Below are 24,937 nucleotides of genomic sequence, written 5' to 3'. Positions count from 1 at the left end.
GAAGGGGAACAGATGAAAGCGCCCCTTGTCCTCTTGTGGTGCACAGGTTGGTGCCGCAGGCATATGTCTTACCTGGTCTGGAAGTGTACGCGTCCGCTCTTTTGAAGGTTCGCGCCGGGATATCGGCACGTCGCACGCCATGATGACGTCAGCCCTTCCCTTAGTGCGGCGGCGGGCGGTGATGACGTTTTGCCCTTACTTTGCGTCTCATGCCCACACGCCGAATGGGCGCTGGGCATGCGCAATAGTACGCGTACATTACATTTTCAATATCATCGCATTAGTGCCTGAAATGATATATCCAGGCCATAATGCACAAAGATAATTATTGAATTCCAGTATACAGCCTCCATAGGTCAATATTTATATTTATATTGTACCAGCAAACCATCGTACTGATGACTTCACTCCCATAATGGGGCTGCATTCAAAAAGGTGCTGTTGTTTTATTTGTATGTCGTTAATCAGATACTGCTACTAGCGACATGCAGAAGAATAAGAAAGATAGAGTATACATCGGGCGCCAGACAAATTAGTATATGTTGTGCAGGCGCACAATATGAACCTACAAATATAGAAATATGGACAAAGCATAGAAATATGTATTTTCTTGTCCGTATATACGGGCATATTGATATATAAGCTCCGCATAGGAGTGGATCTGTGGGCAGCGGAACACGTGTCCAACAGATTCACTCAAAAACCCTGATGTGGGTATACAACATGAATTATTTAGTGGTATTTATTGCGGTCTTGTTGATTTCATTTTTTAACAGTAGTCGGCACACAATGACACCAAGCAATTAATGGGTATTACATCCCATGTCTCCAAATGCAGCCGAAATTTAATGGGGCAGGGTGAGGCGGTTTTAGGTATATATTTATAGTTAAATCTGTATAAAAAACAGATTGAAGGGGTATTCTTAAAGGAAGCAGCCAAAGTGGAGGGACTCATTCAAACCTTTGGGGGATACCGTGTCCAGTTGGAAGGTCCAACGTGCTTCTCTTTGAAGTAGGAGACGGTCCCAATCACCGCCACGTATTGGTGGTGGGATTTTATCGATTCCAATGGCTTGGATGCAGTTCAAATCTCCACCATGGTGTTCATTGACATGTCGGGCCACTGGGGTGTCGCGTTCGTTCGTGATATCGCCCAGGTGTTCTCCTAGGCGTCTACGCAACTCCCTCTTGGTTTTGCCGATGTATTCGAGTCCGCACACGCATGTGATCTTGTATATGACACCGCGTGTGCGGCAATTGATAAAATCCTTGATAATGAAGGACTTATCTAAATTCGAGCTATGGAAGGTCTTACTGCTCTGTAGAATCTTGCAAGCTACACAGCCACTACACCTATAGCAGCCATTGATCTTGCGATCCAGCCACGTCGCTGCTTGGGTCGCCGGGGTGTAGTGGCTGTGCACCAGCATATCTTTTAGGCTGCTCCCTCTCCTAAAGGTGATTTGTGGGTAATTAAAAATTACTTTGTTGATCTCAGGGTCCATCAATAGGACAGGCCAGTGTTTTCGGAGGACATCCCTGATTTGTCCTGACGCGTCATCGTAAGTCGCAATAAGGCGGATCTTCTTTTCCGTCTCCTCCTTTCTGATTTTAGGTACTAGGAGGTCGGGGCGACTTGCTGTTAATGCAGTTTGATAGGCTTGTTTAAGGACCTTATTGGGATATCCCCTGTCTAAGAACCGATTCTGTAAGGCCTTAGCCTGGTCGACGAACTCTGACCTGCTGGAACAGTTGCGTCTGAGGCGCAAATACTGACTCTTTGGGATCCCTCTTTTTTGGGAAAAGGGATGGCCACTGTTCCAGTGCAGGACAGAGTTCGTCGACGTCGGCTTCCTATATATAGTGGTGTCGAGTTCGTTAGAGCCCCCCCTGGATATCTTAATGTCCAGGAATGCCAAACTGTCACAGTTAGCCTCAGAGGTAAATCGTAACCCCACCGTGTTGGTGTTAAGTCCAAGGACAAATTCAAAAAAGGAATCTTTCGTGTCATTCCAAATGACAAAGATGTCGTCTATGTACCGTGCCCACATAAGTATTTGTCATTTGGAATGACACGAAAGATTCCTTTTTTGAATTTGTCCTTGGACTTAACACCAACACGGTGGGGTTACGATTTACCTCTGAGGCTAACTGTGACAGTTTGGCATTCCTGGACATTAAGATATCCAGGGGGGGCTCTAACGAACTCGACACCACTATATATAGGAAGCCGACGTCGACGAACTCTGTCCTGCACTGGAACAGTGGCCATCCCTTTTCCCAAAAAAGAGGGATCCCAAAGAGTCAGTATTTGCGCCTCAGACGCAACTGTTCCAGCAGGTCAGAGTTCGTCGACCAGGCTAAGGCCTTACAGAATCGGTTCTTAGACAGGGGATATCCCAATAAGGTCCTTAAACAAGCCTATCAAACTGCATTAACAGCAAGTCGCCCCGACCTCCTAGTACCTAAAATCAGAAAGGAGGAGACGGAAAAGAAGATCCGCCTTATTGCGACTTACGATGACGCGTCAGGACAAATCAGGGATGTCCTCCGAAAACACTGGCCTGTCCTATTGATGGACCCTGAGATCCACAAAGTAATTTTTAATTACCCACAAATCACATTTAGGAGAGGGAGCAGCCTAAAAGATATGCTGGTGCACAGCCACTACACCCCGGCGACCCAAGCAGCAACGTGGCTGGATCGCAAGATCAATGGCTGCTATAGGTGTAGTGGCTGTGTAGCTTGCAAGATTCTACAGAGCAGTAAGACCTTCCATAGCTCGAATTTAGATAAGTCCTTCATTATCAAGGACTTTATCAATTGCCGCACACGCGGTGTCATATACAAGATCACATGCGTGTGCGGACTCGAATACATCGGCAAAACCAAGAGGGAGTTGCGTAGACGCCTAGGAGAACACCTGGGCGATATCACGAACGAACGCGACACCCCAGTGGCCCGACATGTCAATGAACACCATGGTGGAGATTTGAACTGCATCCAAGCCATTGGAATCGATAAAATCCCACCACCAATACGTGGCGGTGATTGGGACCGTCTCCTACTTCAAAGAGAAGCACGTTGGACCTTCCAACTGGACACGGTATCCCCCAAAGGTTTGAATGAGTCCCTCCACTTTGGCTGCTTCCTTTAAGAATACCCCTTCAATCTGTTTTTTATACAGATTTAACTATAAATATATACCTAAAACCGCCTCACCCTGCCCCCATTAAATTTCGGCTGCATGGGAGACATGGGATGTAATACCCATTAATTGCTTGGTGTCATTGTGTGCCGACTACTGTTAAAAAATGAAATCAACAAGACCGCAATAAATACCACTAAATAATTCATGTTGTATACCCACATCAGGGTTTTTGAGTGAATCTGTTGGACACGTGTTCCGCTGCCCACAGATCCACTCCTATGCGGAGCTTATATATCAATACGCCCGTATATACGGACAAGAAAATACATATTTCTATGCTTTGTCCATATTTCTATATTTGTAGGTTCATATTGTGCGCCTGCACAACATATACTAATTTGTCTGGCGCCCGATGTATACTCTATCTTTCTTATTCTTCTGCATGTCGCTAGTAGCAGTATCTGATTAACGACATACAAATAAAACAACAGCACCTTTTTGAATGCAGCCCCATTATGGGAGTGAAGTCATCAGTACGATGGTTTGCTGGTACAATATAAATATAAATATTGACCTATGGAGGCTGTATACTGGAATTCAATAATTATCTTTGTGCATTATGGCCTGGATATATCATTTCAGGCACTAATGCGATGATATTGAAAATGTAATGTACGCGTACTATTGCGCATGCCCAGCGCCCATTCGGCGTGTGGGCATGAGACGCAAAGTAAGGGCAAAACGTCATCACCGCCCGCCGCCGCACTAAGGGAAGGGCTGACGTCATCATGGCGTGCGACGTGCCGATATCCCGGCGCGAACCTTCAAAAGAGCGGACGCGTACACTTCCAGACCAGGTAAGACATATGCCTGCGGCACCAACCTGTGCACCACAAGAGGACAAGGGGCGCTTTCATCTGTTCCCCTTCTCTATCTTCATTGCGGCTGTGCACCTATCTGTGCGCTCCACTTTACACTGCGGCTGTGCACCTATCCGTGCGCTCCACCTTAGTGACAGAAGGGAGGAAACGTTATTTTACCGGTCCCCTCTCCTTCATTCCCGTTGCCGGTTGCACACCCACCTGTGCGCCTTACTCTATAGGAGAGCCACCATTTCTGGTGACCCTCTTTTTGTATTTTCCGGCCCTTAGAAATTATATCCCCTGATGAGGGGAGGGGTTCATTCCCCTACCCCAGAAACGTGCATGTAGGGATCCTTGTAGGGCCTTTTAGGGACCACAATTCCAGGGCTAGGTTCCGGACGGGGGCCCAATTAGTGGGACACCCCGTGGCTAGTTTTGGAGGCTTATTGTAGGGCTGTGAGGGCCAATTAGGGATAGAAAAGAGGAAAAATCATTGTTTTTATTCCCTCTACATACCCTCCAACTGCCGAAAAGGACCACCCTGCCTGATAAAGACATAAAGAACACAGGTGCCTGGAGTACATCAAACCTGTACGGTAGGACACCTGGTGGTGTGTCTTCTTCTTTTCAAGCGGTGCCGCCGTGCACCTATATGCTGTGGATGTATGAGTGTGCAATATGTAACACGGATATATACATACATCCATGTCATTATTTATGTTGTGTTTGTCGTTGTGCATATCGTTTTTTGTTGTTTAATATTTGTTATATGTCCACCTTGATGTATCAGATATTGGTGCCTGTGTGTACCAAATCCGACAACTTGCGGCTTGAATACTGATGTGTACCACTCTAATTGTCTAGACCTTGAAACATCACGTTTGGAATACATCAGTCATTTCACATTTTTGCCTTTGTGGACATTTTAGTATTGCCCTCAGTACAAATCCCGTTATCGTGGGATACTGCGAGCAATCTACGATTACCTACCTCTTTATTTTCACCTTGAGGAACAAAATCTCATTTATCTTATAAGAGCTATAATAAAAGCTAAGTTTTAATTTATCCAGATCACTAAAATACGATTTCAAAGATTTATGTGAGTGATTATATACAAATAATCCATATTTAAGTTTAGTCTGCTGTGGTCGCCCACCTGGGTTTATGTGTTTGTCTGTTTTGTCTGTCCTCTCCCTGGTGTTTCCCTCTTAGTGTCAGTGGTGCGGACTAGCGATCCCACCGGCCCGTTCACTATCTAGGGCTCATTTTAGGGAAAGCCAGGGTTTAGGCACGTGATCGCCGCACGGGTGAGGAACCCGTCTAGGGACGTCAGGGCAGTCAGGTGACAGCCGCAAGGTGAGTCAGGGGTCACCACCTTTCCCTCTCCCTTGGGCAGGGCTTTCCCTTTTCCCTCCCTGTGCGTGACGCCGGTCATTACAGTATCCTAAGTTAGGGATTGCCGTCCAGTTGTCCCCTGTCATCAGGACTTGCGAGGCAAGTAGGCAGGGCCAGGGGTGAGGGTGGAGCGCAGTGGTCACTATCTTTCCCCCTGTGTGTAGTGTACATGACCGTCACAGTGTGCATGTAATACACATCAGGGGCCATTGGACAGCAGTCCCAACAAAGGCAGGGCAACACTTTCCAAGGCATTGGACACTTTTCATCTACTGCCTCTGTAGTGTGTGCGTGTAATACACATCCGTGACATATACAGTACTCCATCCGGAAACTGTTTCTTTAGCGTAAATTTAAATAATCTGGGCCTAATCTAGTGTCCATATTCTGTGGCTTTCTGTGACATATACAGTACTCCAACCTGACACACATCCCATGCCTAGCCCACGTCTTAAACTTAGTGGTACAGAGGTTTATCAAAACCTACCCCAATTTGCCAGAGCTACTAGTGAAGGCGCGCCGCGTGTATGCCCATTTCAGCAAGTCGTCCACAGCTTTAACTGGTCTGTTAACGCTGCAGAAGCGCTTGTGGCTTTCAGCTCAACGACTGTTGTGCCACGTGAGCACACGCTGGAACTCTACGTTTCACATGTCGGCCAGGCTTTGTGAGCAGCAGAGGGCAGTTGTGGAATACCAGCTGCAACATGGTCGTCGCCTTTCGAGTCAACTGCCACTATTCACAAGCGAGGAGTGAGGTTTTAAAAAACTTTGATGAATCCACACAGATGGTTACTGGCGATAATGCTATTATCAGCGTAACCATCCCACTGCTGTGTCTACTGAAACGATCACTGCTCATAATTAAGGATGACGCACTAAATGTGGCAGATGAAGAAATGGGGGAGGACATTACACAGGGTGATAGCTAGCCCACTCTCAGTTCGTCTTCTCAGCGCAAATTGTACCATGAAGAGGAGGAGGAGGAACTGGAGACAGCTGCCTCTGCTACAGAGGGTAGTACCAATGGGACTTTAATTCCATCTGTTTAGCGTGGATGGGCAGAAGAGGAGGAGTAGGAGGAGATGGAGAGTCATCCGGATGCCGACATCGACGTCTCACCTGTTGGTACTCTGGCACACATGGCTGACTTCATGTTAAGCTGTCTTTCCTGCGACCCTCACATTATACGCATTTTAGATAACACAGATTACTGGGTGTTCACCCTTCTCGACCCCCACTACAAAGAGAACTTCTCATCTCTCATTCCTCTGGTGGAAAGGGCGAGTAAAACGGTGCAATACCAGGAGGTACTTGTTGAGAGATTGCTCCAAAATTTTCAATCTGACAACGCTGGCGGCAAAGTCTGTACTTCCTTAGGCAAACGAGGAAGGGAGACAAGGGGAAAACACAGCAGTCCCAACAAAGGCAGGGCAACACTTTCCAAGGCATTGGACACTTTTATGACACCCCGCCAGCAACCTCACCCTGAAGCGCGGCCTAGGGGTACAAGGAGGGAAAAGTTTTGGAAGATGGTGAAGGAATACATAGCATACCGTGTCAGTCTCCTAAATGATCCCTCAGTGCCTTTCAATTACTGGGTGCCCAAGCTGGAAACGTGGCACGAACTTGCGATCTACGCCTTGGAGGTGCGCGCCTGCCCTGCCGCCAGCGTTTTCTTTGGGCATGTATTTAGTGCTGCTGGTAGCATTATAACAGATAAGTGTATCCGCTTGTCCACTGGCAATGCTGACAGGTTGACTCAGATAAAAATGAACAAGGTCTGGATTGCTCATGACTTCTCAACTCCACCAGAGGAGAGCTGAGCTGATGATGAACATAAAGGCAATTTCCATCTATCATTTATAATGTACTCAATCTACTGTAGTGTATTCCCATGCACCTTTTCCACCACAAAAAAAAGAGTATATGATTTATTCTTGTTTTCTCATCCTCCTCCTCCTCATTCAGATTGTATATATTCCCTCCACTCAAATTTTTTAATAGGGTCAGCTCAACTGCAGGCCCTCAACACAATTTTTTTTATATGGTCAGCTCAACTGCAGGCCCTCAACTCAAATTTTTTTTATGGGGTCAGCTGAACAGCCTGCACTAGCATATAATGCTTTAGAGCGTCAGATCACCTGCAGGCACTCACATATAATGTTTTACAGCTTCTGCTCACCTGCAGGCACTAGCATATAATGTTTTAGAGCGTCAGCTCACCAGCAGGCCCACACATATAATCTTTTACAGGGTCAGCTCAACTGCAGGCCCTTGCATATAATGTTTTACAGGGTCAGCTCACCTGCAGGCCCTCGCATATAATGTTTTACAGGGTCAGCTCACCTGCAGGCCCTCACCTAAAATCTTTTACAGAGTCAGCTCACCTTCTGATGATGACAGCGAAGTCTTGCCTGTTGGTACTCTGGCACACATGGCTGACTTCATGTTAGGCTGCCTTTCCCGCGACCAGCGCGTTATATGCATGTTAGACAACACGGATTACTGGTTGTTCACCCTTCTTGACCCCTGCTACAAAAATAACTTTTCATCTCTCATTCCTCTGGTGGAGAGGACAAGCAACACGGTGCTATACCAGAAGGTCCTTGTTGAAAAATTGCTTCAAAGTTGATAGGGCAGACATCCAAATGGATCGTAGCTAACACGAGGACGTGCGATCGCCTAGAATTTATCTAGAGTCAACAAAGCGGCAGCAGGCCCTCACCTACAAGTCCAGTCTCAGTAGCCAAGAGTCTGGTCAACACAATTCTCAACATGATGGCACACTGCAGGCCCTTGCATATAATGTTTTACAGGGTCAGCTCACCTGCAGGCCCTCGCATATAATGTTTTACAGGGTCAGCTCACCTGCAGGCCCTCACCTAAAATCTTTTACAGAGTCAGCTCACCTTCTGATGATGACAGCGAAGTCTTGCCTGTTGGTACTCTGGCACACATGGCTGACTTCATGTTAGGCTGCCTTTCCCGCGACCAGCGCGTTATATGCATGTTAGACAACACGGATTACTGGTTGTTCACCCTTCTTGACCCCTGCTACAAAAATAACTTTTCATCTCTCATTCCTCTGGTGGAGAGGACAAGCAACACGGTGCTATACCAGAAGGTCCTTGTTGAAAAATTGCTTCAAAGTTGATAGGGCAGACATCCAAATGGATCGTAGCTAACACGAGGACGTGCGATCGCCTAGAATTTATCTAGAGTCAACAAAGCGGCAGCAGGCCCTCACCTACAAGTCCAGTCTCAGTAGCCAAGAGTCTGGTCAACACAATTCTCAACATGATGGCACACTAGGTGAACGTTGTGGAGGCCGGCAGCAAGTTGGCTGCTGGCACCAGATTTGCCCTCCAATAGATGTTGTTTCCTCGTTAACGGAAAGTGTACTCATTCCAATAACAAGGCCGCTTAGGAGTGCTGTATTGTTATTTATCATCACTACCTCCCCAAGACGGGAGTGGGTAATTGCCATGCGCCTGCTGCCTTCCTTGGATGCTTCTGCTTTAATAACTTGACCCACCCTTTCTGGGTGGTTCACAATTAGGAAAAGAAAAGGGTCAAGGCAACAACAGACAATCAGATTTCAGCCATTGACCTCCCTTGGATGTGGTATATCTTTCTCAAGCACCCTCTCCGGCATCGAACCCGCATTCTCCGTTACCCGTGATCACTATGGTAGACGCAGAAAAGAACATCGAAAGTTGATAGGGCAGACATCCATTTTAGTGGTGTTTCTGTCACTTTCTGACCTTTTCCAATGGACCAGGCACCCTCCCCTCTTCAGATCAGGGGGTGCCTGGTTGTCTCCCATTGACTTCCACTATACTCGGGTGCTCGACCGAGCACATGAATATAGAAATGTGTTTGGACTGAACCCCCGAATACCCGAATACTTTGGTGCTCGATCATCACTAATAAGATCCATAGCTGCACTGACCTGAACGAAATGGCGGTTTATAGGGTGGTAATGTCACGAAGGGAAGGGGAACAGTAACTGGGCCTGGAAACTAGGGAAGAAACAGGTCACCTCCTAGACAACCCTAATCCAGGCCCTAACTATCTATCAATATGAATTGACCTTGAAGGTATGAATATTCATATGCAGGATACCTAAGCCTTTATATCCCTATAATGCCCTGGAAAAGGTTAGGACCAGAGAAAACCCATTCCTCCCCAGATGGACGAATGGAAGTCTCTGTCTCAGGCCCAGATACAAATGACCGGGAATAAAACAAACACAAACAAACGCGACACTTAACTTCTGTAGAGACAGACGAGCAGGAACCCCACAGACAAACTCACGCCAGCATCAGCCAAACCCAAATGAAGCTATCTACCGCATAGTCAGAAGGGTGGGGTGAGACTATAAAGGGTAGAAGTGAAGACCACTGAGCAACAGCTGAGAAAAGGGAAGTGGTCATTAACCCTATCAAAACTGAATCAAGAGAAATCAAGGAGGCTGGCTGTTAGATTCCTCCACGCTCAGCCAATCTCCTTAAATTTCCTGACATCAGTCACATGAGGAACCGTGACAGGTAGGTTCAGGACAGATAAGGACACAGAAGCAATTCCTGGGCCATGCCAACTAAACTTGGTGTCAGAGGAACCCACCGAATCCTGGTTGTGTGCATGTGTTATCACTTGAGGAGCGAGCCAACCATTCCAGTACAGCTGGATTGATGGTCAAATCACGACTGCTGGATCACAATGGCAGCTCTGGCCTGTTGCTGCAGCTGCTGCTACCACCACCCTTTCTTCTTCTGCTATTTGTGCTGGCTACAGCAACATTTTTGCCACTGCCCATTACTTTGGAGGGTCCAGGTAACTGTCTGTTGGCCATAGTGCACAGTAACTGTATCAGTAATGTAACAGATTAACTATTAATGTGGCAGCAGTTGAACAAGATAAAATAATCAATTTATAATGCTGCCCTTTACCCACTTTAACGCAAAATGCCTTGCATGTACAGCGGGGGATGCTGTGCCTTACATCACTAAAAGTGCAACACCAAGCGATCAAAAAGGCATATGCCCCCCAAAATAAATCTAACCGCACCTCATCCCGCAAAAAAAGAGCCCCTGCATAATAAAATCGCCCAAAAAATATGGCTCTCAGACTATGGAGACACTAAAATGTGATTTCTTTTGTTTCAAAAATGCTTTTATTGTGTTAAATGTAAAAAAAATTAAAATAGTGACCACTGCGCTCCACCCTCACCCCTGGCCCTGCCTACTTGCCTCACGAGTCCTGAGGACAGGGGCCAACTGGATGGCAGTCCCTAACCTAGAATATGTGCAGGGAGGACAGACGAGACAAATAACAGATCGTGAACGGACCGGGTCAAAACCAAGAGGGCAACACAGTACAGAGGGATAAGCAAAGAATGGCCAGGAGAAGCCAGAGTCAAATGCCAGAAGAGTAGAGAAGTACAACAGGAGTCCACAAAAAATAGTCAGGTGGAAGCCGAGGTCAAAATACCAGTAGGGATGCGCAGTACAGGAGGAGCAGGCAAAGGATCGTCAGGGAACAGGATCAGTTAAGCATACAGGAATCAAACAAATCGCCAGGAACCTAAATTAACAGGCAACCTGTGGCCAGCAGGCTGCCTGTTAAATACTAGCTAGCTGGGGTCATGTGACGTGGCCAGCGTCACATGACCCGCACCAGGAAGTACAGCTGAGCACCGAGTGCCCAGCTCGGTGCACAGACCTCGCCTGGTTGCTGGGGGAACTGGGGACTGCCGGCCGAGCAGAGGAGACATGCACTGCCGGTCCGTCCCGCCCCCTATCACCAAGGAGACGAGGACGCTGTGCTCGTCCTCGCTCCTGCACACGGGACGCCGGCGGCGCTGAGGAGAGCAAGCGCCCTGGCGTCTCGTGAGTTTCAAAAAAAGATATTGCTGTGTAAAACTTAAATAAATAATACATATTAGGTATTGACACGTCCTTAACGACCTGCTCTATAAAAATATCAGATTACCTAACCCCTCAGCTGAACACTGTAAGAAAAGAAAATAAAACGGTGTCAAAAAAGCAATTTTTTTGGGAACCTTCCATCACAAAAAGTGTAATACCAAGCGATCAATATTTAATATGCACCTTAAAATAGTATCAATCAAACGGTCATCTCATACCGAAAAAAATTGAGCCCCTACGTAAGACAGTCACCCAAAAAATAAAAATAAACTATGGCTTTCAGAAAATGGAGACACTAAAAAAACTTTTTTTTCAAAAATGCTTTATTATGTAAAACTGAAATAAACAAAAAAAAGGGTTTTGGTATATTTGGTATTGTCGTGTCCGTAGCAACCTGCTCTATAAAAATAGCTCATGAGCTAACCTGACGTTGTAAATAACAAAAAATAAAAACAGTGCCAAAACAGCTATTTGTTACCTTGCCTCACAAAAAGTGTAATATAGAGCAACCAAAAATCATTTGTACCCTAAAATAGTACCAACAAAACTGCCACCCTATCCCGTAGTTTCCAAAATGGGGTCACTTTTTTGAAGTTTCTACTTTAGGGGTGCATCAGGGGGGCTTCAAATTAGACATGGCGTCAAAAAACCAGTCCATCAAAATCTGCCTTCCAAAAACCATATGGCGTTCCTTTCCCTCCATTTTCCATTAATTTTTGTGGAACACCTAAATGGTTAACAAAGTTTGTAAAAATCTGTTTTAATACATTGAGGGGTGTAGTTTCTAAAATGGGGTCATTTTTGGGTGGTTTCTATTATGTAAGCCTCACAAAGTGACTTCAGACCTGAACTGGTCCTTAAAATGTGGGTCATGAAGTAGACATATGGGAAATGTAAAGTAATAACTATTATATGAGGTATCACAATCTATCTATAATTTTTCAAAATTTTTGGTACATTTAGTATTTTTTATAAATAAAAATGAAATATTTTGACTTTTTTTTTACTAAATTTACCACTGTCATGAAGAACAATATGTGACAGGAAAACAATCTCAGAATGGCTTGGATAAGTAAAAGCGTTTTAAAGTTATCACCACATAAAGTGACACGTCAGATTGGCAAAAATCTGACTGGTCCTTAAGGTGAAAAATGGCCCGGTCCTTAAGGGGTTAATACTAAGGCACAGTAATTCTCTATATAAACGCAAGAGTATTGTGGCAGCAGTTGAACAAGATAAATGCAGCAATATATTAAAACGCCATTTAATTCTGAAGCACAGTAATTCTATTTATAAACTTAAAGATTAACTACAAATGTGCCAGAAGTTCAACAAGATGCAGACAGCGATATATTAGGCCGCCCTTTAAATGGGATTGTGGCAGCAATCAACAAGATGCACATGGCGATTACACTCAACCTGCTCTCTCCCTGCACTGTTCCTGCACTCTCCCTATCATAAATTCTACAATTAAAACCTTTCTTAAACACTGTCCCTAGTGCATAAGCGCTTGTCACGTCTTTCCCTAAGCTCAGCTCACAGTGCAATGGCGGAGAGTGCACGGGATGGGGCTTTTTCATAGGGCTGTGACATCACAGGGGATGGCTAACTGCTGATTGGCTGGCTGCACGGCATTATGGGCCATATTGCATTCCCAGGGTTCTTTCTTTCACTTTGTAACATGTGCAGCAGCAATTTTAGAAAAAATCCAATTAATTACCATAAAGCCTGAGGAAATTTGGATTCATGGGGAAATCAAAATTTTTCCGAAACTTCGGATCGAATTCCACTTTGGATGCTTTGATTCACTCAACACTAATTATGACTATGTGAATGAATACATTACAATTCAGGTGGTAGAAGTATATTCATAACTGATCGCAGTAGCTGATCATTCAATAATGTCACCTGAGCACCACCAGGGACCGGCCTGACACCTAGTATGGATCCATACTGTTATGTGGCATGCCACTGATGTTTACAAGTCAGATCTGTCAGACCTCGCTGTCCACATGAATAATGCTGTCTATGAGGATCCTCGACATGTCCTCCAGTAAATAGACCAAGAAAGAACATGTCCTTCTACTATTACCTTTGCCACTAAATATCCATACACAGAGTTTAATAGACAATCAGCCGGGGGATGGATCCAGTCCCATGAAATATTGAACAAAGCTATAATTAATAAGGCATAGATGAATCGGAAAAGGAACAGGGGTAAAAGTAATGATGTTTTTCCCTTGCACTGACATGTCCGTAATAGAGAGATAAATGGTCATCTGCACTCATATGAGACAGTGTATTGATCTACTACAAATACGGGTGGTGCATGGGCAGCAAACAGATTTTGTCTTTTCAATATAGCTATAATGCAGCAAGCTACAAAATGGTGGGAAAAAAACTATAGCGCATTCCATTTTTCCTACCAGACATGTAGCCATTTACACAGGGGCATCTCAATAAATTAGAATATCATCAAAAACTTAATTTATTTCAGCAATTCAATTCAAAAAGTGAAACTCGTATGCTCCTGTAGATTCATTACACACAGAGTAAACTATTTCAAGGGTTTATTTCTGTTAATGTTGATGATTATGGCTTACAGCTACTGCTAGTTTCACACCAGTAGCAGGGGAGTCCGGCAGGATGTTCTAGCGGGTGAACAGCCTATGTGCCTATGGCAAGGTCCCTTGTAGTCGTGACGCCAGTACCTTTTGTGGTGGTACAACCATTTACTGTAGTGTTAATTGAGGAACTGAAGACTGAGACAAGGATGGTGCAATCCAACTTAGAACTTTTACTTAACGTTGCTCCTAGTACCATTACATCCAAGTACTAAAGAGTCTGTTGGTACATCCATGTATTAAATACAGTCTCATGCATACGGGGGTGGGGTGATGTAAGTCCTCAGAAGAAACAGGCTCTTTGTCCTAAATATATATATAAGAAAGCTACTGCTTCAGACTAGGCTTTGAAGTAATATAAATCTTTGGCTGGTAAAAACTCTCTCCCGATTCTAACCTGACTTGAAGGAGATTTTCAGAATCCTTGAACCTCTCTATTTTCCAGTGTTTTCTGGCAAATGGCCTATCTGTCCTCAGGGTTTAAACCGGAAGGTGTGGATGCCGCAAGCTGCGTCCTACACCTGGTTGCAAAGGTGCCTGGGAAGCCTTTAACTATGGCCGTCTGCTATCCTTTGACTTTAAGACAATATAAAAATCCCCTTAAATACTTGGTTTAGTAGCTGGACACTGGTCACCCTGGAGGAGTGAGCTATAGAAGTAGATTTCTCACCTCTATGCTAAATCTTGTAGGCTATAACCCTGGGCTGTGGAGCCAACAGGGAGAGAGCAGAGAGGCAGGAGGCCTCCCTATAGCAGGCAACTACATCATGGCTGCTCTCTGACTAAACCTCAGGGAAAGACTGCCTAACTTGGCCTGAGATAAGCTATTTATACAATGTAACACTGCCCCATCTTGTGGAGAAACTGGTGTATTGCACCCTAACTAGGCCTGTGTAAAGGATCTTACATGAAGAATCACATTGTGACATGGGAGAATATGACATGAGATGAAATACAGCATACAGGCATAATATATGATAATAAAACACAATAAAACAAGTTTGCAGTGCCCACGATCACGTAATGGGACACTGCAATTACACCAGGTATTGGTACTTTTGGCAATGTGGGCAGGTGCCAAGTCCTGCTGGAAAATGAAATCATGATCTCCATAAAGCTGGTCAGCACACTACTATGTATGAGATTCCCTTTTTGAATTGATTTAATGAAATAAATTAACTTTTTTCAATTATATTCTAAATTATTTAGATGCCCCTGTAAGCATGTGTATATCATATATCTGCCCATTGACTTGTACTGTAAAGATAAGGCTCCATACACCCCAGCCATGCAGCTGGTGTTGTTCCTGGCATAAACTCTGGATGCTTACATCAAATATGGCTGTACCGGAGCACCCATCTACCTTATGCCGTTAATAATACCTATTTCTTTTTATATGGTGGAGGCCTTTGAATCAGGGGTGTGACTCATATGTCTGCACCCCCTATAGCTATGCATGTGCCACATCGCTCTAGGCATATGGGGGTGCTGCTGTCTGTATGACGGTGGTCGAGTGGTTCCCTTAAAGAAACAGTGGCAGATTATATTGGCTTAGCGGGAAACTTTCCTGTCTCACACAATAGTTAGTAACATAGTAACATAGTACATAAGGCCGAAAAAAGACATTTGTCCATCCAGTTCGGCCTGTTATCCCGCAAGTTGATCCAGAGGAAGACCTCTCTCTAGTAGCTATAGCCTGTAATATTATTAAGCTCCAGAAATACGTCCATGGCCCTCTTGAATTCCTTTATTGTACTCACCATCACCACCTCCTCAGGCAGAGAGTTCCATATTCTCACTGCTCTTACCGTAAAGAATCCTTTTCTATGTTTGTGTACAAACCTTCTTTCCTCCAGACGCAGAGGATGTCCCCTCGTCACAGTCACAGTCCTGGGGATAAATAGCTGATGGGATAGATCTCTGTACTGACCCTTGATATATTTATACATATTAATTAGATCTCCCCTCAGTCGTCTTTTTTCTAAAGTGAATAACCCTAATTTTGATAATCTTTCAGGGTACTGTAGTTGCCCCATTCCAGTTATTACTTTAGTTGCCCTCCTCTGGACCCTCTCCAGCTATGCTATGTCTACCTTGTTTACAGGAGCCCAGAACTGTACACAGTACACCATGTGTGGCCTGACTAGCGATTTGTAAAGTGGTAGGACTATGTTCTTATCACGGGAATCTATGCCCCTTCTGATGCAACCCATTATCTTGTTGGCCTTGGCAGCAGCTGCCTGACACTGGTTTTTGCAGCTTAGTTTGCTGTTTATTAAAATTCCTAGATCCTTTTCCATGTCAGTGTTACCGAGTGTTTTACCATTTAGTATGTACGGTTGACTTGCATTTTTCCTTCCCATGTGCATAACTTTACATTTATCAGTGTTAAACCCCATCTGCCACTTATCTGCCCAAGCCTCCAGTCTATCCAGATCCCTCTGTAGTAGTATACTGTCCTCATCAGTGTAAATTACTTTACACAGTTTAGTGTCATCTGCGAAAATTGATACTTTACTATGCAAGCCTTCTACAAGATCATTAATAAATATATTGAAGAGAATAGGGCCCAATACTGACCCCTGAGGTACTCCACTAGTGACAGTGACCCAATCTGAGTGTGTACCATTAATAACCACCCTCTGTTTTCTATCACTGAGCCAGTTACTTACCCACATACAGATGTTTTCTCCCAGTCCGAGCATTCTCATTTTATATACTAACCTTTCATGTGGTACAGTGTCAAATGCTTTGGAGAAGTCCAGATATACGACATCCATTGATTCGCCGCTGTCAAGTCTAGAACTTACCTCCTCATAGAAACTGATTAAATTAGTCTGACATGACCGATCCCTCACGAAGCCATGCTGATATGGCGTTATTTGCTTATTTCTGTTGAGATGCTCTAATATAGCATCTCTCAGAAAACCTTCAAACAGTTTACCCACAACAGATGTTAAACTTACCGGCCTATAGTTTCCAGGCTCTGTTTTTGGCCCCTTTTTGAATATTGGCACCACATATGCCATGCGCCAATCCTGTGGGACATTCCCTGTCAGTATAGAGTCTGCAAATATCTGAAATAAGGGTCTAGCTATGACATTACTTAATTCCTTTAGGATACGGGGGTGTATGTCATCCGGTCCTGGCGATTTGTCTATTTTAATCTTTTCAAGTCGCTGATGTACTTCTTCCTGGGTCAGACAGGACACTTTTAATGGGGAATTTATTTTTGCATTCTGCATGTCATCTGACAGTTTATTTTCCTCAGTGAATACATTGGAGAAAAAAATATTTAACAGCTTTGCTTTCTCCTCGTCGCTCTCTGCGACTCCCCCTCATTACTCTTTAAAGGGCCGACACCTTCAGATTTATACTTTTTAACATTTATATAATTGAAGAACATTTTAGGGTTAGTTTTACTCTCTTTGGCAATTAATCTCTCGGTCTCTAGTTTGGCCGCTTTTATTTGTTTTTTACATGTTCTATTTTTTTCCTTATAGTTTTTCAGTGCTTCCGTGCTCCCCTCCTGTTTCAGTGAATGATATGCTTTCTTTTTGTCATTTATTGCTTTCGTTACAGTTCTATTTATCCACATTGGTTTCTTTTTATTCCTTAACCTTTTATTACCATACGGTATGTACCTCTCACAATGAGATTTTAGGATGTTTTTAAAGATATCCCATTTTGTGGCTGTATTTTTATTTTTGAGGACTTTGTCCCAGTTAGTTTGGCCTATGGCCTCTCTTAGTTGGCTAAATTTAGCTTTTTTGAAGTTTGGTATTTTTGTTCCTCCCTGTAGAAACGCTCTTTTGAATGATAATTGGAAGGTTATTACTTTGTGGTCCCTATTTCCCAGGTGTCCCCCAACCTGCACGTCTGTTGTTCTGTCCGGCCTATTGGTTAATACTAAGTCCAGTATGGCCGTCCCTGTAGTCGGGTCCTGAACCAGTTGGGAGAGGTAATTGTCTTTGGTTATTGCCAAGAACCTGTTTCCTTTATGAGATATACAAGTTTCAGTTTCCCAGTCTATATCTGGGTAGTTGAAGTCCCCCATAATAACCACCTCATTATGATTTGCCGCCTCGTCTATCTCGTTTAGTAATAGATTTTCTGTGGACTCTGGTATATTAGGTGGCTTATAGTAAACTCCTATTAGTAATTTATTGTTGTTTTTAGCTCCATGTATCTCTACCCACAGTGACTCCACATGTTCATGTCCCTCATTTATATCTTCGCGGAGTGTGGGCTTTAGACCGGACTTTACATAGAGGCAGACCCCTCCTCCTCTCCGGTTTTGACGATCCTTTCTAAACAGACTGTAACCTTGTACATTAACCGCCCAGTCATAGCTATCATCCAGCCATGTCTCAGTTATTCCCACTATGTCATAGTTCTCCTCACACATCACTAATTCCAGTTCACCAGTTTTATTAGTCAGGCTTCTGGCATTAGTATACATACATTTGAGAGGTTTATGTATATTTTTTACCCTACACCTTTCCTTCTGAACTGTTCTAGTCCCTCCTTCCATTCCTCCCCCAGTCCCATTACTTTGCCCCCGGTCTCTATCTGCACTATGTTCCCGTCCTATAACGTAATTACCCTCCCCCCAGTCCCTAGTTTAAACACTCCTCCAACCTTCTAGCCATCTTTCTCCCCAGCACAGCTGCCCCTTCCCCATTGAGGTGCAGCCCGTCCCTACGATAGAGCCTGTAGCCGATAGAAAAATCGGCCCAGTTCTCCAGGAACCCAAACCCCTCCTTCCTACACCAGTTCTTGAGCCACTTGTTAATCTCCCTAATCTCCCGTTGCCTTTCTTGTGTGGCTCGTGGTACAGGCAGTATTTCGGAAAATACTACCTTTGAGGTCCGTGCCCTCAGCTTTTGACCTAAATCCCAGAAATCATTTTTAAGGACTCTCCACCTACCTCTAACTTTGTCATTGGTTCCGATATGGACCATGACCGCTGGATCTTCTCCAGCCCCTCCCAGTAATCTGTCAACCCGATCCGCAATGTGTCGAACTCTAGCGCCAGGAAGACAGCACACTGTTCGGCGATCACGGTCTTTGTGACAGATTTCCCTATCTGTTCCCCTAATAATGGAGTCGCCCACTACCAGCACCTGTCTGGCCTGCCCTGCTCTCCTGGTTCCCTGCTTACTGGAGCTGACATTCCCCTGACTGGCAGAGGAAGTGTCCGGCTGCAGCAGTGCCGTCCCCGGACTGACATCCCCCTCATCTGCCAAACGTGCAAACTTGTTGGGGTGTGTCAGATCAGGGCTAGCCTCCCTGGCACTCTTCCCTCTACCCCGCTTTCTGACTGTTACCCAGCTAGCTACCTCACTTTCCTCAGCCTCCTCTCTGTCACCCTCCCCCTCATCTACCCCAAAGAGTGCTTGCTCGGTGAGAAGCAAACTCTTTTGCAAATTATCAATGCCTCTCAGTGTTGCAACTTGCCCGTTTAGAGACTCGATTTGCGATTCCAAACGGGTTATTTGCTCACATCTAGAACAAAGATATGCACAACAACCCTTGACGGTCAAAGTCCCATTGATAAGGCATACTACGCATAATAGTTTGAGTTTACCATTCATACATTTATCGTACATGCTGTGTATAGGTGATGCATGTTTTTCATGGCTGCATACTACTAATTACACTGAGAAGCGATGTTAATTGGGCTGTGAAGCAATGATAGATCAATGCATAGCATGGGGATGTGCGATCCTGTGCTTTTCTCTTTTTATTGGATTTTTCGGGAATAACCTCTTTAAGATGAACTGAGATTTTATTTGTTTTTTAAATAACGTTTAGCCTAGACTTCAACCAATGGTAAAGTCTGGTCATTACCAATTTCGGCCTGGTTAGACCCTAGAAGAAAAAGGTTGAGAAGCCCTGATGTAATGTACACTGTACACTATATATTTCAAATCTGTGGTTGCCTTTCCGTTTTTTTTGTTTTATCATGAAAACATAAATAAAATTAGTAGTAGTGGCAGATGCCTCACATGATAGAGACCATCAGCAGGCATGGGATTCAGCCGGTTCGCTCCGGTTCTACAGATCCGGTTGTTAAAATTACAGCCAGATCGGAGAACCGGCTGAATCCCGATCCGGTGCGGCGGGAGATGAGTGCTTGCATCGTGGAAGCGCTCATCTCCCTACATTCATCTGTATCACCGTCCTCAGGATGGCGATGCAGATGAACATTGCAGCAGGGCAAGGGAGAGGCGTCTCCCTTCCCTGTTCCCCTGATAGGCTGCTGGCATAAGGCCAGCAGCCTATCAGAGGCCGGTGCAGGCGGCTCGATGATGTAATCGCGTCGCCTGTGCCGTACAGCGCTGGACACAGGCTGGAAGAGGCCTGCATCGCATCGCTGACAGGGTGGAGGTAAGTGGGTTTTTTTGTTGTTGTTTTTGCTTTACTGTGGCGAAACTGGGGGCATTGTTTGCACATATGCAACATTATGGGAGTATCCACTGGCTGCATGGCTAACACATGGGGGCATTGCTGGCATATGGGGGACACTATGGAAGCATCTACTGGGGGCATGGCTGGCACAAAGGGGACACTATGAGGGCATCTATTGGTGAGATTGCTGGCACATGGGGACACTATGGGGGTATCTACTGGCACATCATTGGGGACACTATGGGGTTATCTACTGGGGGCATTGCTGGCATATGGGGGACACTATGGAAGCATCTACTGGGGGCATGGCTGATACAAAGGGGACACTATGGGGGCATCTACTGGGGGCATTGCTGGCATATGGGGGACACTATGGAAGCATCTACTGGGGGCATGGCTGGCACAAAGGGGACACTATGGGGGCATCTACTGGGGGCATTGCTGGCACATGGGGGACACTATGGGGGACATCTACTGGGGGCATTGCTGACACTATGAGGGCATCTACTGGGGACATTGCTGGCACATGGGGACCCTATGGGGGCATCTACTGGCACATCATTGGGGACGATATGGGGGGCATCTACTGGGATCATTGCTGGCACATGTGGACACTATGGGGGCATCTACTGGGGGCATTGCTGGCACATGGGGACACTATAAGGGCATCTACCGGGGACATTGCTGGCACATGGGGACACTATGGGGGCATCTACTGGCACATCATTGGGGACACTATGGGGGGCATCTACTGGGGACATTGCTGGCACATGTGCACACTATGGGGGCATCTACCGGGGGCATTGCTGGCACATGGGGGGCATCTACTGGGGGCATTGATAGCACATAGGGAACACTATGGGGACATATTATACTGGCACATTATGGGGACACTATGGTGTTGGAGGGGAGGAATAACACTATGGGGGCATATTATATAGGCACACTATGGGGCACTAAGAAGGGGCATTTATACTAGCACATTCTGGGGGACACTATGGGGGAATCTTATACTGGCACATTATGGGGGCACTATGGGGAAGAGGAGAGAACTATGTGAGCATTTACCAGGCGCATTATATAGGGGTGTTTTATACTTGCACACATTATGGGGGCACTATGGTGACATTAGCTCAACTGGGGGCACTAAGGGAATTTTTTATACTGGCACACAGAACGGGAGCGTTTTTGAACTAGTGCACATTATTATGATTATTATTAATATTATTATTATTATTGAAGGTGGCAGGTGAGTTGTTAAGAAGGTATGAGGATGATGGAAAAGTAGGAACCTAAGATGTCTTTTGTCAAACTGCAGAGACAAGAGATGGGGGAAGAATCATCATGGCGGTCTGGTCTCAAAGGAGAAGATGAAGAAAGAGAAGGCCTGCATCAGAGGAGAAGTCACTTGATGTAAGAGGTATGTGGTGCTGTATTCTGGATAGCACAGAATATAATATGTATGCAAATATGTCTTTAGTGCTAGGTACAAATGTGTATAAAATGTATATGGTGTAAGTAAATCTACTGTAAGTGTAGCCTAGGGGTCATTTATATACTGTATGGTGTATATTGTATATGTGATCATGTGAGTGTGGTGTCTATATAGTCTGTTTATGTATGCATACCTACCAACCATCCCAGATCTGGCATAACTACTGTGTCGGGGGCACAATGGAGACTAAGCAGGGTTGGGACATGCACAGATAGACATTGGAAGGAGTTAGAGGTGTGGGCCAGCACGGGAAAAAAATACTTTAACATTTATAGTTTAGCTCCTTAGGCTTTTTAAAAGTTTTGTGGTATGTGTGTAGTGTATGCATGGGGTATTTATGTGTATGTGTGTTGCATATATATGGTGTATGTATATGTAAACATGTGTCGTGACACCGCGTATTTGCCGTTGAGTAGGAAACATGTTCTTAAAAATTTGAATCCCACCCCATCAGCGTCCCCCACTGTCAGCAACCCCAATGACTGCAACGTGGTCCTTGAGGGTTCCATCACGATATCTGCCATTTTTGCTAGAAATCTGCAAATCTGACAGAATCTATGACCGAGGCCTATAATGGAGACACCAGAACTCGGATGTTAACCCAGCCTTAGGCATGCAAATGACATGACTGGAACTCTGGTAGTTGCAGTTAAGGCCTCATGCACACAGCCGTTGCCCGACCATGCCCATATTGCAGATCCCCAATATACGGGCCCTGGCTGTTTGTGCATTGCATCACGGATGCAGATCCATTCACTTGAATGGGTCCGCAATCTGGAAGGTGCAGTGCGGAACAGAGGCACGGAGCCCCACGGGAGCACTACTGAGTGCTTCCATGAGGTTTCTCTCTGTGCCTAGAACATGTTTTATTTTTTTTGAGGTGCGGACGGATCACTGACCTATTTAACGTTAGAGCTCAGGCATAAGAACTTATTTTCATTCCATGTCCATTCTGTGGACCGTATGCGGATCCATTCATTTCAATGGGTCTGCAAAAAAAAAGGAAAGTTACTCCGTGTGCATTACGTTTCCGTATGTCCTGTTTCCGTTCTGCAAAAAAGTACATGTCCTATTATTGTACGCATAACGGACAAGAATAGTACTGTTCTATTAGGGGCCAGCTGTTCTGTTCCGCAAATTACAGAATGCACACGGACGTCATCCGTATTTTTTGCATATCCGTTTTTTGCGGACTGCAAAATATATACGGCCGCGTGCATGAGGCCTTAAATGGGTCTAGATCCGTCTGCGGCAGCCATACGGATGGTGCCCGTGCATTGGGGACTGCAAATTGTGCATAAGGCCTAAAGGGGTTGTCCAGGATTTTAATATTGATGGCCTATCCTCAAGATAGACTATCAATATTTGATAAGTGGGGGCTCGAGACATCCCATCCTGACAACCAGCTGTTTCAAAGTACCCCAGCGCTGGAAATAGGCAACAGAACTACACAGCTCCGTCCATTGTGTTGTGGGGGGAAGGGATAACCGCAGTGGATCTGCACTGAAATGAACGGGAGCAGAGCTGCAGGGACCACTACACAGTGGAAGGAGCCATGTAATTCTGTGACCTATTTCCAGTGCTGGAGCGTCTCTGAAACAGCTGATTGGGTGTTGGACCTCCACTAATCTGATATTGGTGACCTATTTTGAGGTTAGGTCATTAATATCTGACAATCCCTTTAATATTTAAACCCTGGAATATCCCTTTAACATCAAAATCCCCACCACACCTTTCTAACGGTATATTCAAATGCATAAGATTTGTTTTAGAAATTTCTGCCACTGCCCCATTGATCTGGATGCAGCATGCACAGAAAAAACCCTGTTCACTTATATGGAAGACATTTTCAGATGCAGAAATTTGCGCAAGAAAGATGTCACATGTGAGAGTACCCTTGGTACTCTCTAGGACCTCACATCTCAGCTTAAGGGCTCATGCACACAAACATGTGTCCATTTTTTTCTGGACCGTATGCAGAACCATTCATTTCAATGGGTCCGCAAAAAAAAAGGAAGTTACTCCGTGTGCGTTCCGTTTCCGTCCCTATGTCTGTTCTACACAAAAAAATAGAACATGTCCTATTATTGTCCACATCATGGACAAAGATAGGACTGTTCTATTAGGGGCCAGCTGTTCCATTCCACAAAATACGGAATGCACACGGACGTCATCTATATTTTTTGCGTTGTGTGCATGAGGCCTAAAAAAGTATCTAGTTAACTAGACTCAAGTCTGCGTTTTTTGGTTTGAAGTAGAATAAAACAGTACAAATTAAATAAAATATAAATATAAAAAAAAAAAATCATTGAGACATTTAATAAAACATATGTTTGTGAAAATGAACAATAAATTAGAAAAAATACAGGTGGACAGGCTGAATGGACTGATGATTTTTATGTGTTTAGTTCCAGGGACTCTTTGGGAGTTCTGAGCATTTTCTATATCGGCTTCAGATTTTGCTACTGAGAGAGAAACATGTGATTTATACTAAAATGAGCGCGCTGATTCCAAATATGAACTCAGAATTTGCCTGACACGTCTAGATTTTAAGTTATACATGCAAAGCCTATTCAGTTATAATATTAATGCATTATATTGGAGATATTCCAATGATCATGTCCAGAGACTCCAGACCCGTTCAGACGCACTCAGGCTGATGTCAGCAGTAAGTATATAAGGCAAGCTGGACAGATTGTGATAAAGTGATCTGTTATAGTGCTATCAGTTTTGAAACTTAAGATGGATAAATGCAAATGTGTTAACGATCGAGACAATTTCTGCTACATATGTGGCAAATACACTACTTATAATCAGCGCAAGATTCTGACAAAGCGAGTGCGTCTTGCAGCTTGGGATGCATTTGTACTGGTAGTGCAGAACTTCGTTGGTAACAGACGAGCTGAAAACTATGCTGAATTAGTAGACAACATGCTTACAGCATATGAACAACTTTGCGGCCGAATGTCATTGAAAGTGCATTTCTTACATTGCCATCTTGACTTTTTCCCACCCAATTTGGGACATGTAAGTGACAAACATGGAGAGCGGTTCCATAAAGATAT

This window comes from Bufo gargarizans, chromosome 6 (assembly GCF_014858855.1).
Source record: "Bufo gargarizans isolate SCDJY-AF-19 chromosome 6, ASM1485885v1, whole genome shotgun sequence".
Lineage (NCBI taxonomy): Eukaryota > Metazoa > Chordata > Amphibia > Anura > Bufonidae > Bufo > Bufo gargarizans.
This window is presented reverse-complemented; position numbering follows the sequence as displayed.